This window comes from Toxorhynchites rutilus, chromosome 1 (assembly GCF_029784135.1).
Source record: "Toxorhynchites rutilus septentrionalis strain SRP chromosome 1, ASM2978413v1, whole genome shotgun sequence".
Taxonomy (NCBI): domain Eukaryota; kingdom Metazoa; phylum Arthropoda; class Insecta; order Diptera; family Culicidae; genus Toxorhynchites; species Toxorhynchites rutilus.
In genome coordinates this window covers 107,903,457-107,924,072 of record NC_073744.1, presented here as the reverse complement: position 1 = coordinate 107,924,072, position 20,616 = coordinate 107,903,457, and the positions used below count along the sequence as shown (strand labels likewise).

The 20,616-nt window shown below is 40.6% G+C and overlaps 1 protein-coding gene and 1 pseudogene across 1 annotated transcript in view; one reads left to right on the top strand and one right to left on the bottom strand.

Moving 5' to 3' along the window:
- LOC129770165 (mRNA-capping enzyme) overlaps positions 1 to 20,616 on the bottom strand; it is a 56,162-nt gene that overhangs the window by 16,903 nt on the left and 18,643 nt on the right. The window lies entirely within an intron of this gene.
- Positions 15,090 to 15,166, top strand: LOC129763743 (U4 spliceosomal RNA; annotated as a pseudogene).

The window sequence follows — 20,616 nt, the reverse complement described above, 5'->3', positions numbered from 1 at the left end:
CGTCTATAAATGGAAATCAAATCGCCAAATGTGGACTGTTTAGAAGCTGACTGGAACCAAAAGCAAAATAGTTGAGGGTCTGTTCGTTTATACTGCTGAAAAGCACGATATCACTTCTAGGTGGATTAATTCGATTTTTTTATCATTCAACGGACATTCGTGATGAGTTCAGACCTTGGTTGAATAAAATTATTCCATTCGCGATCGGTAAACCTCTACGCTTCATATATTACAAACCTGTCCATATTACCCCCACTATATGTCCATTTTACCCGCATCGAAAAAAATGTTGTATTTTTCGGTTTGTTTCAATTTCAATAAAAAACATTGAAAAACACTTTTTGGTAAAATATTTGATCGATTAGGTAGAGAGACAGTATATTGAATTGCAAGAAACTGCATCGAAGTTTTGGGAAACATGAGTTTCCAAAGATATAATTGAAGGTTTTCTTAACATGTCCGTTTTACCCCCACCTCCGCTAGTAGTATATTCGGGAAAAGTGGGGACTAAAACCGAAAATGATTCATTGGATTTACTCGGCATTTTGCGCCTAAAACTACACAAATATCAGTTCAGAAAAAGCTCGATAAATTACAACGTCTGGCATGCTTATTAATAACTGGAGCAATGCCCAGCGCATCCTCCAAGGCCCTAAATGCTCTTTTATACCTTCTACACTTGCACCAATATGCGCAACTTGAAGCGGAAAAAGGTGATCTTAGGCTGAAACGTATGAAACGTTTTCTAGAAGCAAATTTCATAGGGCATTTACAAATCCTGAAAAATTTTCAACTGAACCTTGTACTATAGAACCTTGAACTATAGTAACCATGAATGATGACTGGATGGAAACAAAGGCTAACTTCAGTGTTCCCTTCAAAGTGATTGAATTCAATCGCAACGAATGGGAAGAAGGTGGTCCCAACACTCGTCCAGGATCACTCGTGTTTTATGGATCTAAAATTGATAAATCTACGGGAGCTGGGATTACTGGACCAGGAATCGACATGTCAATTCCAATGGGACAGTGGCATTTTTTCAAGCAGAAATACAAGCTATTCTAACATGTACAAATATTTGTTTGGCTAGAAAATACAGTTATGCCAATATCTGTATCTTCTCATATAACTAAGCAACCCTTAATTCAGTAAAGGCATACAAATGTCAGTCAAAGCGAGTTTGGGAATGTATTCTATCCTTAAAACAACTAGCTGCTACTAACGAAGTTAATCTATACTGAGTGCCTGGTCACTGCGGTATAGAAGGTAATGAAAAAGCCGATCTCCTAACAAGATCTCCAACTAAATGCGTCGGGCCTGAGCCATTTTGTGGATTATCTACATCATGCATGAAATCAGAGCTCAAAACCTGGGAAACATCAATGATTGACGCCTACTGGAGGGCTCTATCAACACCAAGACTCCCTGACTACGTGATGGAAGATAAATTGAGTGTTTTTGCTCTGTCCGAAACCTGGCTCTCTTTTCAAAATGATCTCTCTTTCCACGATTTTAATATAATACACTTGGACCGCGATGACAGATACGGAGGGGTACTATTGGGGTTCAATAAGTGTCACTCATTTTTTAGAATTGACCTTCCACCCATTGGAGGGATCGAAGCTGTTGCTTGTCATGCAAACATCAGAGGCAAAGACCTCTGTATAGTCAGCTTGTATTGGCCTCCGAGAGCTGCGGTTAGCCGCAAGCAACTTGTTGACATGTGCTCACTCCTTCCTGAGCCACGATTGATCTTGGGAGACTTCAACTCTCACGGAACTGCCTGGGGGGAACAGTACGACGACAATCGTTCACTGTTGATATATGATCTTTGTAACAGCTTCAATATAACCGTTTTGAACACTGGGGAAACATCACGTGTACCTAAACCTCCTGTCAACCCAAGTGCTCTTGACCTCTCGCTTTGCTCGAATTCACTATCGTTAGATTACAAGTGGAATGTAATCCAGGATCCCAACGGTAGTGACCACTTGCCAATCAAAATTTCTATCACCAATGGGTTGAATTCTTCTGAATCAATAAACATGGCATACGACCTCACAAGACACATTGACTGGAAAAAATATGCGGACGCGATTGCTCTAGCCATCAATTCCAGAGATGGTTTGCCTCCATTGGAGGAGTATAACTTCATTTCTCGTTTGATCTATGACAGCGCGGTTCGCGCTCAAACGAAACCCATCCCAGGTTCCACTATTCGTCGAAGGCCTCCCAATCCATGGTGGGATAGCCAGTGTTTCAAGCTTTATGGAGATAAATCGAATGCATTTAAAGCTTTTCGGAAACGTGGAACCATTGAGAATTTTCAAACGTATTTGGACCTTAAAAATCAATTTAAAAACTTGATCAAAGGGAAAAAACGTGCTTATTGGCGAAATTTCGTGGGAGGTTTGTCACGAGAAACGTCAATGAAAAAATTATGGAAAGTGGCTCGAAACATGAGAAATCGCTCTTCATCCAATGAAAGCGAGGAATATTCACATCGATGGATTTTTAATTTTGCACGAAAGGTTTGTCCCGATTCCGCTCCTGTGCAAAAAATTGTTCGAGATATACCACAAGATAGGTGCGATCTTGATTCCGAGTTTTCGATGGTGGAATTCTCTCTTGCTCTGCTTTCATGTAACAATTCTGCTCCGGGATCGGATAGAATTAAGTTCAACTTGCTGAGGGAGGTTTCCCTGATGTGGCGAAACATCGCTTGTTGAATTTATTCAATCGGTTTCTGGAGAATAATATTGTTCCAGATGATTGGAGACAAGTACGAGTTATAGCTATTAAAAAACCCGGAAAACCCGCGTCCGACTTCAATTCGTACCGCCCAATAGCAATGCTGTCTTGTATACAGAAATTGTTGGAGAAAATGATCTTGTTTCGCCTTGATCGATGGGTTGAAGCGAATGGCCTACTCTCAGATACACAATATGGGTTCCGCAGGGGCAAGGGGACGAATGATTGTCTTGCGTTGCTTTCTTCAGAAATTCAAATGGCTTACGCCGAAAAAAAACAAATGGCTTCAGTATTCTTGGACATAAAGGGGGCCTTTGATTCTGTTTCAATAGAGGTTTTGTCAGACAAATTACACTCTCGGGGTCTGCCGCCTCTGTTGAATAATATGTTATATAACTTGCTTTGTGAGAAACAGTTGAATTTTTCTCACGGGGATTCGACAGTAAATCGGGTCTCCTACATGGGCCTCCCCCAGGGCTCATGTTTAAGCCCCCTTTTGTACAACTTCTATGTAAGCGACATTGACAATTGCCTTACACAAAATTGCAGCCTAAGACAACTTGCAGATGATGGAGTGGTGTCTGTCGTAGGATCAAACGAATCCGACCTGCAAGAACCCTTACAAGATACATTGAACAATTTTTCAACCTGGGCCATTGGGCTAGGGATCGAATTCTCCACGGAGAAAACAGATATGGTGGTTTTTTCTAGGAAGCATAAACCAGCAAAACCAAAGCTTCAACTTTTGTGTAAACCGATCACTCATGCTATGTCATTCATGTATCTTGGGGTTTGGTTCGACTCCAAATGTACTTGGGGGGCCCATATTAGGTATCTGAGCAAAAAATGTCAACAAAGAATAAACTTTCTCCGTACAATTACCGGCACCTGGTGGGGAGCCCATCCCGAAGATCTTATAATGTTGTATCGAACAACTATTCTCTCAGTGATCGAGTATGGCAGTTTCTGTTTTCAATCAGCTGCCAAAACACACCTCATTAAACTCGAGCGAATTCAGTATCTTTGTCTCCGTATCGCGTTGGGATGTATGCCCTCAACGCATACCATGAGTCTCGAGGTTTTGGCAGGCGTACTCCCACTAAAAGATCGCTTCAATTTATTATCTCTTCGGTTGCTCATCCGGTGTAAGGTTATGAACCCATTGGTGATCGGAAATTTTGAACAGCTGATCGAGCTAAATTCTCAATCTGGGTTCATGAGTCCATATCATGAATTCATCTCCATGCAGGTTGATCCTTCTTCGTATATTCCCAACCGTGTTTGTTTTCCTGACTACATCAATTCCTCTGTGCATTTTGATCTGTCCATGAAGCAGTATATCCATGGAACATCAGATTATCTTCGATCGAGGATCGTTCCAACGATCTTCGATGCCAAGTATGGGAATATCAATTGTGATAATATGTACTTTACTGATGGGTCCTCTATGAATGAGTCCACAGGATTTGAAGTGTTCAACGAATTTTTTAGCACCTCCCACAGACTTCAGAATCCTTGCTCAGTGTATATTGCTGAATTGGCAGCGATACACTGGGCGCTGGACAGCGTCGCCTCACGACCTGTTGAACACTATTACATTGTAACGGATAGTCTTAGCTCTGTCGAAGGTATCCGTTCAGTGAGGCCGGAAAAGCACTCGCCGTACTTCCTTGAGAGAATACGAGAAATTTTGAGTGCTTTATCCAGACGCTGTTATGTCATTACCTTGGGCCGGTGGCTCCACTCGATTATCCCTAAGGTTAGCCTCAAACCATGGTTCAAAAGTCTGGACTTGAGTCGGGACTTTATTCGCACCTTCTCCCGACTCATGTCCAATCACTGTTCGTTAGATGCGCTACTCTTTCGTATTAATCTTGCCGACAACAATCTTTGTGTTTGTGGCCAAGGTTACCACGACATCGAGCACGTTGTTTGGTCGTGCGAGCTGTATCTTGTCGCCAGATCGAATTTAGAAGACACCCTTCGGGCCCGAGGAAGGCAGCCCATGGTGCCGGTGAGAGACGTGTTGGCTCGGTTAGACCTTGATTACATGTCCCAAATATATGTATTCCTTAGAGCTATCGATCTTCGTGTGTGACTGTCCTTATACCCTTAGTTTTTCCTTTTCCTTTGTGAGAGATCGGATCCATTCTTAAGAATAAGAAGAAATGTAAATACATATTAGATATAAGATAGGTTTAAGAATTGAGTGTGATGAGTGTGATTGAGAGTGTGAGTGTGATCATTGTCAATATATCCTCATATCCCCTCCTTTTCCTGAAGAAAATATGTCACCCTTCTAAACTCGAGTCGACCGCGAGTAATCGGTTTCCTATATTATTAACATTAGCATTAAGGAAAAATGTATATATACTAGTAACAATACAGTAAGGAGTTCGGCTCCTTTAAACCTATGTAACTGAGCCTGTAAAAATAAACGATTTAAATAAAAAAAAAAATTAAAAAAAACACCAAGACAATCCAAATTATTCATTACACCTTGTAACAGAATAACAGGCAACCTACTCAGCTCGAATAAAACAGATTTGAGTACATTAACCGATCTATTGACTGGACACTGTTCGAGCAGGTATATCCTTAAAAAATCGGAAAACTGACAGATCATAACTGTCGTTTCTGCAATTTCGAATTTCGAAGGGCATTCTTATGCCTAACAAGATTTGGTCTGCTGAACTAAAAAAGATAAGGAACTTCATAAAACAAGTCATACCATCGTGGGGGGATATGCAAAGTCCTGTTGCGACTATCACTGAGTGATGGAACGAACTGACACTGCATACATAGCAAACTGGAGTGCACTATAATAGATAAAACTAATGGTCGCAGTGATACAATGCTCCTACAGAAGAAAAAAAAATTATGGGAGGTTGTGTCCAAAACACGACCACATTGTTGACGTAGAACTACGCTGTAGTTTGATTCAAGTCGCTTTTTATAACTGCGAATATTATTTTATAATGCTACGAAATTTTATAAGTAACCATTCTACCAGTTTGGTCGCCCTGAAATATTTTTTTCTTGTAGAATCATTTGACGATTATTGTTTGATGATTAATTCTTGTCCTCGCAGAACAATACATGCTCGAGATAAGCGCAGTTATCATCCTTAGTGGAGAAAGTTTTGCTACTGGCAAGCGAAACCAAATTACATACCAAATTCCAGAACGACATTTACTTTCTTGGTGAAAAACTCTTTCTGTTAATCTCAACAACCTCGAAAAGAGTAGCACTGCTTCATTATTATCAAGATAAGCGCAAATGCAATCCTAGTTGAAGGGAGTTTTGCAACTAGCACGCGAACCCAAATAAATTAATAACTTATTGAATAACTTGGTATTTCCAAAAAAATTTTGGTGCACAACCCTAACATCGGGTCTGCTTCACCATAGCGTCAGTTCAATGCATTGATGCAATGTCAAAGGCTCAAACGAAGCCTTTATGATGACGGAAAACAAACAATGTCAACTGCTAGAAAAAAGGCTGAATATTTGCCTCAGCAGAGATTCATCACTAATAACCTAGCGAAAATATTTCCCTCCCGCTATCTCCCCTTCTTGTCGCCACGTTCGTATCGACATGTCCACCCGCCACAGCGCAATACGTTAAAACGCACGTACACACACAAAAAATATCCGTATATCGATGGCTTGAAGCAATTAAATAATTAAATATGCACACACTTATTTCCGTTTTGCGTTCTTCTCAACAACCCTTTTTGTTAATATTTCCAGTCTAGATTAGATTAGCTGTCATCCTTTGTGGAGAGAGTTTTGCTACCGTCATGCGAAACCTAATCACAAACAAAATTTCAGAACATTTATTTTCTTGGTGAGCTGACGTGAGCCTAGCTTGATGATACCCCACACAATTTTGTAGCTCAGAACCTTAATGCAATGTCGTTTGGTGCAATGATTGCAATGCTAGAGACTTAAGCGAGTCAGTAATTTAGTCGCGTCCACAGTTCAATCCGAAACTAAGACATGTGAGACTTTAAACTTCTTTAGTTCATTCGTCTCTAACCTTCAAAAACGCCCTTGGAAAACTTTACTTTTTCCTCGTATTATCCTCCATTCCTCATCGTCCAACTCGCCCAGCAACGATGTTGTTCAGTCGGTTTCCTCACGAAGAATGAAAGTTTGCCTCAGCGAGATCCACTGTTTATACTCTAGGCAAATATTCTCCTTCGTTCTTCTTCTTTTCCTTTGTTCACGGAGTCTTACGATTTCCCCTTCGTTGCTGGTTCATAAGTTGCAAATGGACAGAACAAATGTATGGGAAAATGGAAGCGCTTGTAGTTTTCATGAATTTTAACCATTTACACACCATGGGACTGTAATGTATAGTATACAAAACAAATCTTAGGGAATTTCCGATTCATTTGGTATGTAAATCGCCAAAATCCGTTCGCGGCAAAAATAGTTATTTACGTTAACTTTATTTCATAAAAACGTGACCTGTTTTCTGATTTGGCACCCTCAATGAAAGACGTAGTTCTACGTCAAAAAAGATCGAAACAAGATGTGACAACGGGCAAATTTTAATGCCTTATGCAAAAGTTTCGACAGGTTGCAATAAGCACGCAATACAACAATTTTACGCAAGCGTACGATCTGACGATTTGTTTAGTAGCGAAATCAGGGGTGGCATTCCGCATTTCGAAACGAGTAAGTTGAGAAAATTCAAACTCGAATCGAATTGCATTTGGTATTATGTATCTCTTTCGAGTTAATATTTTCAGTGTACTAGATTTCGAGCAAAATTTGTCTTGAAGAGAAATGTCAAATTCTTGGGTTCGTAAACAAGGCAAAGTGCACGGCTATTGCAAAGATCAAAAAAAGATCGAAATACAAATTTAATTGGTTATTATAATAGAATTTGGAAAGAAAAGATTGCTAAATGCGATAGTGAATAAGAGAGCATGCTTATTCCACAGAAGCGTGAGTTGAGGGATAAAAGTAACCCTCTATCGCATAAATGAAATGATTGAGTTTGTCTTATTTACGTTTTCGATATAAATGATAAAAAAATTTCTTTTGTTTCAAGATTTCGGCATTATTTTAGGCTTAGCCGAAAAGCAATTGAAAATATATATTGGGTTGGGGAAAAAGAAATGTCGTATATTGTCAATATATGGCAACACTTAAACATATCTTGTGTTGCACTTATCGCATCGGGTCATACGATACGGCTATTTAAAGACGACAATCTGTGCTACAAGTGTCGTTTGGACAGTGTTGTGATTGTCCTTTTCAGTCTCAAGTTATAGCGCGTCAAAGATGGAGTCCACCAAGCAAGAAATTCGCTATTTTTTACGTTTTTACTACCTGCGAGGTAAAACTACAACGAAGGCGGCCGAAAAAATTCGTGGTTTATGGACCCGATACTGTAACAATTCGCACAGCACAGCGTTGGTTTGATCGATTTCGTTCTGGTGTAGTGGCTGCCGAAGATACACCCCGTACTGGTAGGCCAATCGTCGTGGAAACCGATAAAATCGTTGAAATCATCCAAGTAGACCGGCATGTGAGTACTCGCTCGATTGGCCAGGAACTGTGTATAGACCATCAAACCGTTTGGAACCATTTGCAGAAGATTGGATTCCAAAAAAGCTGAATGCATGGGTGCCACACGAATTGACGCAAAAAAATCTTTTAGACCAAATCGACGCCTGCGATGCACTGCTGAAACGGAACGAACTCGCCCATTTTTAAAGAAGATGGTGACTGGTGATGAAAAGTGGATCACGTACGACAACCTAAAGCGAAAAAAGTCGTGATCGAAGCGCGGTGAGCCAGCCCAAACCATCGCCAAGCCCGGATTGACGGCCAGGAAGGTTTTACTGTGTGTTTGGTGGGATTGGAAGGAAATCAACTCGGTTCTCTACTGTGAGCAGCTTGACCGTTTGAAGCAGGCGATTGACCAGAAGCGGCCAGAAATGATCAATAGGAATGGTGTTGTTTTCCACCAGGGCAACGCTCGGCCTCACACATCTTTGATGACTCGCCAGAAGCTACGGGAGCTCGGATGGGACAGGATACCTGATGTAGCGATAGTACTCATATAACCTATCGCTGCCTATCGCTGCAATTTCTAACCGCGCACTTCAGGACAAAGTATTTCCACTGGCATGGAAAATGGCATCCATAGTACCGATTCATAAATCCGGAAGTTACAGTTGTGTCACCAATTACCGTGGTGTTTCAATACTATGCAGCCTAAGTAAAGTGTTCGAAAAACTGATTCACGCAGTTTTGTACAGAGTTGTTTCACCGATGATCTATAACAGACAACACGGTTTCATGAAACGACGTTCTACAACAACAAATCTTATGTGCTATGTGTCAGCAATATCACGGCTGTTAGAATCTAATCAGCAAGTGTACTCGGTATATGTAGATTTCGCGAAAGCTTTTGATACAGTGCCGCATAACCTCATCATTAAAAAATTGAATCACTTAGGATTTCCGAATTGGATTACTGAATGGCTGCATTCTTATTTATCAGCCCGCAAGGATTTCGTCGTGGTGAATTCCGTTCAACATTCCATCTGGTGTGCCTCAAGGGAGTGTCCTGGGCCCATTGATATTCATCATATATATCAACGACCTGTATAAGTTGCTTTCGTCATCCAAACTTGGTTTCGCCGATGATTTAAAAATTTTCCGCGTGATTACATCCATCAGCGATTGTGCCACAATACAAGAGGATATAAATCGTCTACTGATCTGGTGTGGTGACAACGGTATGCGCGTAAACAGTAAGAAATGTAAAACAATATCATACACTGCAAAAACTTCATTAGTCATCATTATTATATGGGATTGGATTCTCTGGAACGTGTGAATTCGATTTGTGATCTGGGAGTAACGATCGACTCTAAATTGAAGTTTAACGAGCACATAAGTATCGCAACCGCTAAAGCATACACTGTACTTGGTTTTAAAGGGCGTGTCACATCAAATTGCATCACGGAAAAAACGCTGTAGAAATTCGCCCAGTAGACCGATCCTTTTGAAAATTTTAGACAGTAAAATAAAAACTATTAAACAACTTTTGGCATTTTCTTTTTATTCATACTTCGAGCCCAAGCCCGTATGCTCGCACCTTCCTCTTTACCCCGTCCATAAGGTTCTGTACAACGTCAGGTTGTAGTTTTTTTTTAACAGAAATTCATTTTCTTGAAGTCCGCTTCCGATTTTGGGTTCTTCCGGAGGTCCTGCTTCATAATCGCCCAATATTTCTCTATTGGGCGAAGCTCCGGCGCGTTGGGCGGGTTCATTTCCTTTGTCACGAAGGTGACCCCGTTGGCTTCGTACCACTCCAACACGTCCTTTGAATAGTGGCACGTAGCGAGATCCGGCCAGAAGATGGTCGGGCCCTCGTGCTGCTTCAATAGTGGTAGTAAGCGCTTCTGTAGGCACTCCTTAAGATAAACCTGCCCGTTTACCGTGCCGGTCACCACGACGGGGGCGCTCCGCTTTCCGCAAGAGCAGATCGCTTGCCACACCATGTACTTTTTGGCAAACTTGGATAGTTTCTGCTTGCGAATCTCCTCCGGAACGCTGAATTTGTCCTCTGCGGAGAAGAACAACAGGCCCGGCAGCTGACGAAAGTCCGCTTTGACGTAGGTTTCGTCGTCCATTACCAGGCAATGCGGCTTCGTCAGCATTTCGGTGTACAGCTTCCGGGCTCGCGTCTTCCCCACCATGTTTTGCCTTTCGTCGCGGTTAGGAGCCTTCTGAACCTTGTATGTACGCAGGCCCTCCCGCTGCTTGGTCCGCTGGACGAATGAACTTGACAAATTCAGCTTATTGGCGACATCCCGGACCGAACTTCTCGGATCACGTCTAAACTGCTTAACTACGCGCTTGTGATCTTTTTCACTGACGGAGCATCCATTTTTGCCGTTCTTCACCTTCCGGTCGATGGTTAGGTTCTCGAAGTATCGTTTTAGTACTCTGCTGACCGTGGATTGGACGATTACCAGCATCTTACCGATGTCCCGATGTGACAACTCCGGATTCTCGAAATGAGTGCACAGGATTAATTCACGACGCTCTTTTTCGTTCGACGATAATTTTCCAAATTTACGAAAAATTGACAGTGAAGCATGGCCAACGTCATCTATACACTCTTATCTGATTATAAGCGAAAGCTGAAGATATAATTCCTAAAAATTAAATTTCTACAGCGTTTTTTCCGTGATGCAATTTGATGTGACACACCCTTTATTCGTCGTCATGCCTCAGGTTTCACCGATGTGTATTGCCTCAAAACGCTGTACTGCTCACTGGTTCGCAGCATTTTGGAATATGCTTCTCCGGTTTGGTCTCCATTCCAAGTTACACAAATGCTTGCAATAGAGCGGATTCAGAGAAGTTTCATGCGGTTTGCCTTGCGTCAGCTCCCATGGAATGACCCAGTCAACCTTCCGAGCTATCCTGGCCGCTGCAAGCTGATCAATTTGGAAACCCTATCTGACAGGCGTAAGAAACTACAGCGACTTTTCATCTTCGACCTCATAACAGACAACGTGGATTGCCCCGAAATGCTACAGCAGGTTCCGTGGAATATTCCTCCTCGCCGATTTCGGAATTCTCCATTGTTTCTAATACCTTTCCACAGAACGATCTATGGTTTTAATCAATGTTGGTGATTGACGAGAGAATCGACGAAAGCATCCAACTTTTTTCAGCATGTGAAAACACTTCTTCAATCAATGTGTTCGTCTCGCATCATACGATACCATTCAGTGAGTGAGCGAATCCAAACATGTGGTAGACAAGTTCATTCTGTCTCGTAAGTAGAAAGAACAGCAACTCTGTCGACCAATGATTCACTCTCCGTCGATCGGATTTGCGGATGAGACAGAGAAGGATCGCCAAGCGATAATTTTCCCGTGATTGTACTCATTTGAACAATTATCATACCGACAGCAAGCGTTTTAAGGGCCAATGCAGCAAATGTCTGTATATTGTGATGCATACCGTACTAATATTTATAAGCAGGGAACAAAGCGGCGATTTTTATTCGATCAGGTGTTTTTGAATGTCCCCTACTTATTCTTTAAATTTATCAGGTGTAATACATATTTTTGATTAATGTGGGTTAATTGTATATGCGATAAAAGATGTTATGATTTGTAAATGCTTGTGGTACAGTAGTTTGCTTCCGAAGAATAGCAGCATAAAGGACATTGGAAAACCGCCAGCAAGTAACTTTTAACGACAAAAAAAACAGGACCACCGGTAACGTAAAGAAGAAAACATCGAATAAAAAAGTCTGGTGCATGAGAATATACACACAGATATGAAATGAAATTGATAGCAAGAATTTTTATGTTATCCGGATGGTCAATATTTACCAGTTTTCGCATGGAGTATAGCGTTTCACCAATCGATGGAAAATAAATACGATACAGTAATCTTCCGAATATACATATTTCAGTTTTTGCGGAATGTTTCTTCAGGAAAGTTCTAATGTAAATCCAAAAGAACTGTTCACACCATCAAATAACGTTACGTTCCAGATTGTATCCATTACTTCTCCCAACAAAACGTTTTTAACCTGTTTTTAACCCCAATATACTCGCGCAAATGGTCTCCCATACCGACAATCAATAATTTTGTTTTAAAGAGGATGAATTAAATCACTTTAAAAACTGAGTTAAGGCGAACATATTAATAGATTATCACGTATTGTGCAAGGAATATTGAACAGCTTTTCTTCTGTTAAGATTTAATAACAGAAAAGGTTACAATTACGATTTTTTGGGGTTATATTGAAATAATTTTAATATAAGTTAAGAAGTACAGGTCGGACTCGATTATTCGGAGGCTCGATCATCCGGAATTTTGGACTCGATCATCCGGAGTATTTTGGTTTTGTTTTTTTTTTTTATCGAAAGTTTTGAACAATTTGTTAATATACTTTATAAATATGGTTATTTGAACAAATTTGTACGAAGCTAGATAGAGGAGAGAGCTGGAAAAGGGGTTGGTCTATACAACTAGTTTCGATGATCTGCAGTAAATTTATATACGTTGGCAATTCCAATTTAAATGAATACATCGATTTAATATTTAAACATACCTAATATGATAATTTAATGAAACATGGATGTAGTTAGGATGAGCAGTGTCTGCTTAGTATGTTTTAATTCGGTTGTTGGGGTAGGAGTGTTGAGATTGTTGCAAAGAATACAAAATAAGTGATTAATCTTTGAATCCGCTTGGATAGTCCTTTGATTTATTGGATTCTAAAAAAGATGTCTATTTAGCATCTTCATGTTACGATATTATCGCAGAATAGATTTAATTTAATTTATTTTTTTTCTTGCAAATTATTATTTATTTTGGTTTAAAAATAAATGCATGAGTAACGATGTGCATTAGAGTGCCAATGAGAATGGTCATCTCAAATTTACGAATGGGACTTCCTGAAAAAAAAAATGATTACCTCGAAAAAATACACTATACAACATTTTAGCTCATTCAGACTTTACTTACTGTTGTCGTAAAGACGCCAAAGTTTGAGTCTTCCGAAAACCAAAGAATCACCGTTCATGCGTTCTTTTACAGCCGACAACGGGATCAATGGAATCATTCGGTACCTCGTCCCAAGCCTCGGTCACCCAAAACATAGCATCCCTAATGTTGGTTCGCTTAACCATCTCATGGAACTCTCCTTGGCTCCTGGATGCCAAGCTTTTGCTTGTATTTGGACTTGATCATTTGAATAATATTTTGGTTCATGAGCTGTAACAAGGCAATGTTTTTTGACGTAGGACTACGTCTTTCATTTCTATACCGGGGTGTAAAATCAAAGTTTCGAAAACGAAAGCGTTACGCCGGAGACCGAGATTTTGAGCGTTAATAGCTCCTAAACAACTGAACGAAATGGTATGATAAACACTTCATTCGAAAGATAAAATGTCTACGCGCTCTATACTTGTTACTTTTTGATCCAAAAACTTGTTTCAATAGCCTCAAAATTGCTATCAAAACAGGCTATTGTAACCACACCAATCGGTATAAAAGCGAGTGTCGCTCGGAAATCCACTCAGATATGATTGCGCAATGATCGAGATACCATCGGTGGAATGAATGGATGTTTCCCTAACACGGACTTCAAAACCATGGAGCCAGGGAAAATCGGCATTGCAAAATAGATACAAGCACCGGGTACTTTTGTACTCGTTTGCATTTCTGCAAATCGGAATGTTTCCATATCACAGACTTCAAAACCATGGAGCCTGGGGAAACTGGCATTGCAAATGAGATGCAATCAACGGGTACTTTTGTACTCGTTTGCGCTTTTGCAAATCGGAATGTTTCCCTTACACAGACTTCAAAACCATGGCGCCTGGGGAAATCGGCCTTGCAAAATAGATACAAGCAGCGGGTAGTAGTTTTAGTGCTCCCGTGGCCGAGTGGTTAGCGTCATAACTAACATGCCGGGTGTTCGGGTTCGATTCCCGTTCTGGTCGGGGGAATTTTTCGTCAAAGAAATTTCCTCCGACTTGCACTGTGATCACGCGTATTCTATAGAGCTTGCCACTCAGAATGCATTGCAAGGCGTGATATTTGGCATAGAAATCTCAACTAAGTACTAATAAAAATGACGCAAGTAATACTACGTTGAGACGGCGAAGTTCCTCTAGGAACGTTAGTGCCATTGAAGAAGAAGAAGAAGCGGGTAGTTTTGTACTCGTTTGCATTTCTGCAAATCGGAATTTTTCCCTACACAGACTTCGAAACCATGGAGCCTGGGGAAACTGGCATTGCAAATGAGATGCAATCAACGGGTAATGTTGGACTCGTTTGCGTTTCTTCAAATCGGAATGTATCCCTAACACGGATTTCAAAACCATGAAGCGTGGGTAAATTGGCATTGCAAATGAGATGCAAGCTGCGAGTACTTTTGTACTCTACTATACTTTGTTTGCAAACCGGAATGTGTTTTCCCAACACAGATTCCGAAACCAATAAGTTGGGAAAATCGGCATTGCAGATCTTGGCAGTACTTTTATACTCCCATGTATTTTTAACTTCGGAAATGGTTTTGCTAACACGGTCTACAAAAGCGGGTACAAATGCAACGCTTCGGCTCGGTTATTCAAGACTGCATATCCCTTAATGTCACTGGCTCACTGAACCTTCGAGCATACCGTTTGATGATTAGGCAAAATGTTGATAACTATTTGCTGCGATAACCAGTACCATTATGCATGAATTGACCTAAATTAGAATTTGTTTGCAATTAAATTCGTAAATTGTTTCATTCATTCACTAGTTTAATCAATACATGCGAAAGATAGCTCTGCGCAGCGGCGATATCGTACCCAATGAGGAACATCCGAGGTGCGATTATTGCTAATTGAAAAAACACAAATGATTACTAAGCCAACGGCAGTCCTACGTCAACCTTGCGGTTATATCATAGGTATAACCCATCCATAGTTTTTTGTACATCTCAACAGCACTTACCAAATGGAAACAAATATTCTTATTGTAATAGTAAGTAATCAAATAATACTGTCTCTTGCATGTGTTATTATGTGATGTGATTTCGTGTTTTTAATGACAGTTGAGCGAGAAAGAGAAAAACCAAAAGCTGCAGTGATGCCGTTTCGCTCAGTACATGTTATCCCGTACATTTATAGCTGAAGCTGTAGGCAGTGCTGCTTGCGGGGGGCAAAGTGAGGTTAGATTCCGGCACTTTTGTAGCACTTTATGGCGTTCGGTCGACATCGGACCGATAACCACTCGAAAATAATTTAGAGCGGGTAATGACAGACTTTCTCGAAGTTATCGAGCACAATATGGTATAATATAAAAACATGTAACTTTCGTACCCGCCGACGCGGCGGCCTTTCGCAAACAAACCTGTGTTTCATAGATTGCCCGGATAGTTTGAAACATAGGAGACGATTCATTAGTTAGGTCCGACCGAGCGTCGGACAGCATACGTTTACCCGGTTAAGTAATTGCTATCTATTGTATTTCGGCTCCGGTGACGCTAATACGAAAGTACCAAAAACATTTCATATCAGCGACACAAATTTTTATTTACTGCTGAAAAATACTGTTTGAATCGTTTCACTTTCAACTGTTTTTTTTTTGTGAGGTAGATTTGCATATCTTACTGAAATGTTAGGCTGTCAAAAAAGTCCTGCGGTATTTTTTTGAATTTTCATTTGTTCATAAAATTAGTTACAATCATCAGTTTTAAGTCAAATATGCGCCGTTTGGTTCGATGACTTGTTCCCAACGAGATGCCAACTTCATAATACCCCTGTTATAGAAGCTCGCTTCCTTATTGGCAAAAAACTCGGATAGCCAATTTTCACAGGCCTCTTTTGTGGCTAACTTCTGACTACCTAGCTCGTTCGCCATGGACAAAAACAGGTGGTAGTCACTTGGTGCAAGGTCCGGACTATACGGCGGATACAAAAGAACCTCCCATCCGAGCTCCCGGAGCTTCTGGCGCGTCACCAAAGAAGTGTGTGGCCTGGCGTTGTCCTGATGGAAGACAATGCGGCCTCTGTTTATCAACGATGGCCTCTTCTTCATGAGTGCTACCTTCAAGCGGTCCAGTTGTTGGCAGTACATGTCCGAATTGAGCGTTTGGCCATAGGGAAACAGCTCATAATAGATTATTCCTTGACAATCCCACCATACACAGCAGAACCTTCCTGGCCGTTAATGAGGGCTTGGCCACCGTCTGAGCCGTTTCATCGGGCTTCGACCACGACCGTTTGCGCTTCACGTTGTCGTAAGTGACTCACTTTTCATCGCCAGTCACCATCCGCTTCAGAAACGGGTCGATTTTGTTGCGATTCAGCAGCGATTCACATGACGGTCAAAGATGTTTTTTTGAGTCAACGTGTGTGGCACCCATACATCGAGCTTCTTTGTGAATTCAAGCTTCTTCAAATGGTTAATAACGGTTTGATGACTTATCCCCAGCTCTTGGCCGATGCTACGGCTGCTACTATGCCGGTCTTTCTCGGCTAATTCAGCGATTTTGTCGCAATTTTCGACGACAGGCCTTCCGGAGCGTGGCGCATCTTCGACGACCTCTACACCAGAACGAAAACGTTGAAACCATCGTTGTGCGGTGGAAATGGAAACTGTATCGGGTCCATAAACTGCACAAATTTTATTGGCAGCTTGAGATGCATTTTTGCCTTTGTCATAGTAGTACTGTAAAATATGTCGGATTTTCTCTTTATTTTGCTCCATATTTGCGACACTATAACTCACGAACGACTTAACCAAACAAAACACTGTCAAGGACTATATTATAGCGCGCCTTTCCAATACCTTTCCAACAAGCTATAGTATGACTCGATACAATGAATACAACTAGAACTACGCGCTTACAACGACACCTCGCGGAAATACCGCAGGACTTTTTTGACAGCCTAATATTTATCCTCAACTTAAAAATATGAAATTAAAACTTAATTTGATAAATAATCGAACAACCCAATTTAAGAACCATCGTATCCTTAAATAATGCATTTTATTATGAAAACAAAAATACCGACATCTTATTTTTGTTATTTCATGGGGCTATCGTTTGTTTCCATTCGTTAATTTGAGGACTATTTACCTTGCGGCAGAATTTGTCTATCACTCGTTCGCTCGCCTTCCTATAACACACCGATCACCATACACAGTTCGTTCTGAACTGTATGCACAGTTCAGCCAGTGGTAGTTCGTTCTGAACTGTATACACCAGGCCCCGGCCAAGAGGATATGATCCGCGAGTCAAGATGTGTCGCAAATTTAGCTGTCATTGCCAAACTATCAAACTTCTCGGTGAGCTCAAGGCAGGTCTACGTAACAAGGTGCGCCCATCCGCTAATCATATTTAACTCGAAACAATCGTCAAATTGGCGAAAATTTAAAGAAGGCAGTTTTGCAATTCTAAAATTTGAATGGAGATTCTTAAGTTATTCGATTGCTTCAAACACGACGCTCTCTTAACCATTTAGCTATATATTTCACAACACACAACATTTACATAAACTCGCCATTATAATATAAAATCATCATCAGACACAATTCCAGTTCAATATTACGTAATACTGTATTGCATAGAATACATATTCGAAATAGAAAAGCAAATTTTCATTCATTATTTTTTATTTTAGAAGTGTGTTAATGTCATCCTGTAAATTAATGGCTGTAGAGTGGATTTCGCATTTTGACCCACCTGGTAGTATGTTAAGCGCTAGGTAGTGCGGACTGAATCAAAACGGCTGTCAAAAAAGATCCAATTGAAATGTCAAAAGAGATCCAACGATTAGGAATGTTATTTTTCTTATGATAATCAACACTATAAAAAAAGGTATTGTTATCAAAGGCAAAAATAATTAAACTTATAAAATGAACGAACTTCATTTTTCCGTCAATTTTTTAATTGGCCATTGCATCTCTGAAAGAGAATCTCATATTGCAAGGTATCAGAACCTGACCGATCATCAACAAACTACGAATAACGCTTAGTTCACTCCAAGATTTTAACGTGGGAGCGAAATTCGACATTGGCGAATTTTGATACGTACATACATAGCAAAAGTGAAATGTTTTGAGGACTATTTTTTCTAACGTCGGTGAAAACAGTTTTGCTAGTGAAGCTGGCTGAATGAAATCCGCGTAATTATGATCCGCTAGTACTGGTTATGAATATAACGGTAAAGCAATCTGCGCTTCGAGGTTTCTTTTCCGGTTGAAATGTAACGATGTATCTCTTTCAAAAATGTACAGTCGCAAGCGCACTGAAGAGAGAACAGATGCATGCGATGCAATCCCTCGACGCCAGATCCTAAAGTGCAATCCTCAGCTCTCCTGCAAAAAGAATCGAACATGCTCCGCCAACGGATTGGACAGCACACTAGTTCGATTAAAGACAGCAGAGTGTACGCAACAGCAGTAAATTTGAAGCAGAATTTAAGAAGAAATTTAAGTGCTTGTATAATTTATAACTCTGTATAATTTCATATATATTTCTATAGTATTAAGTAAAATACAATGTACATAGTTATAGTTTAAGCATGTGTTGTGTTTTGTCTCCGATGAAACGAGTCCCTCAATCTGCCACAGTGATGTGAAGTTCCATGCGAATGGAAAATCCTCGCTGCATCACTGCAATGAAGGCAGTCTGCATCGCGCCCACAGGGGGAATTTGGTTTCTCACGCTGGGCAATCCGCATAAAGGCTGCTTTGGTACCGGGCAGCGGGATTAAGTAGCAGTTTTTACAGTCCACTGTATTAAGACGCTATAAAAATAATCCTGAAAATGTGTATGAAAGGTTTGCTACACTTTTGATTTTCAATAATTCAAACATCGTACTTACTCCACAGATACGCGAATCCTTATTCGGAACTAGTTTGTTGTCTCCTTAAAAATCGACCCAGCGCGTCTGTAAATACGTTTCCGAGTGAATACAATAAAAGCTAACGCGAATATTTTCACTCGTATTCGGGCAGCCTTACACTGAGCAACGCATTTTGACGTAGGACTACGTCTTTCATTTCTATACCGGGGTGTAAAATCAAAGTTTCGAAAACGAAAGCGTTACGCCGGAGACCGAGATTTTGAGCGTTAATAGCTCCTAAACAACTGAACGAAATGGTATGATAAACACTTCATTCGAAAGATAAAATGTCTACGCGTTATATACTTGTTACTTTTTGATCCAAAAACTTGTTTCAATAGTCTTAAAATTGCTTTCAAAACAGGCTATTGAAATCACCAACCGGTATATAAGCGAGCGGCGCTCGGGAATCCACTCAGTTCTAATTGAACAGCGATTGGAGCATGTTGTCGCTGTTGCGGTGAAGCTCTTTATTTATCATGAAAGCGCGGATGAACGGTGTCACCAAGAGCCTGTTTGTGCACCCTAGGCCAGAAGGGAATCTATCAGGAGGAGAGTGATGCCACAAACGGTTCCCTGGGAAGACATCGCTACACACACATACACGCGCGGCTATTAACAGGTGGTTATCGAGTTGGCATTAACCACTGGTGGGCTTCCAGTATCGAGGAAAATGTGGAAATATCTAATCGTTACTGAAAATAATCTGCCAGTTCCTCTGGGAATTTTCAAAATATATTCATGTGAAAGAGTTTAATTGAATGTTTTCTATCCATGTTACACTGTGGCCAAATATGTTTCAATCAAGTGCTATTAACAGGTGGTTATCGAGTTGGCATTAACCACTGGTGGGCTTCCAGTATCGAGGAAAATGTGGAAATATCTAATCGTTACTGAAAATAATCTGCCAGTTCCTTTGGGAATTTTCAAAATATATTCATGTGAAAGAGTTTAATTGAATGTTTTCTATCCATGTTACACTGTGACCAAATATGTTTCAATCAATTGCTATTAACAGGTGGTTATCGAGTTGGCATTAACCACTGGTGGGCTTCCAGTATCGAGGAAAATGTGGACATATCTAATCGTTACTGAAAATAATCTGCCAGTTCCTTTGGGAATTTTCAAAATATATTCATGTGAAAGAGTTTAATTGAATGTTTTCTATCCATGTAACACTGTGACCAAATACATTTGGTTTTGTGGTTTTTCAATCAATCGCAATTAACAGGATAGCTTCAGAAGATTATTCTTCCCCATCAGTAGGATATTTCCGTATCCAATATTGTATGCGCCCGCAATCGATTATTGCTCAGTCGCCGAAAGTTCCGAGCTCAGAGAGTTCATTCCCCTCTAGTTTGCCTTCCAAATTGCCATCGTAAACCACACCTTCTCTCGATTCAATCACACACAAAAAGCATACTTAAGCGATATTCTGGTGGTGAGACACATTC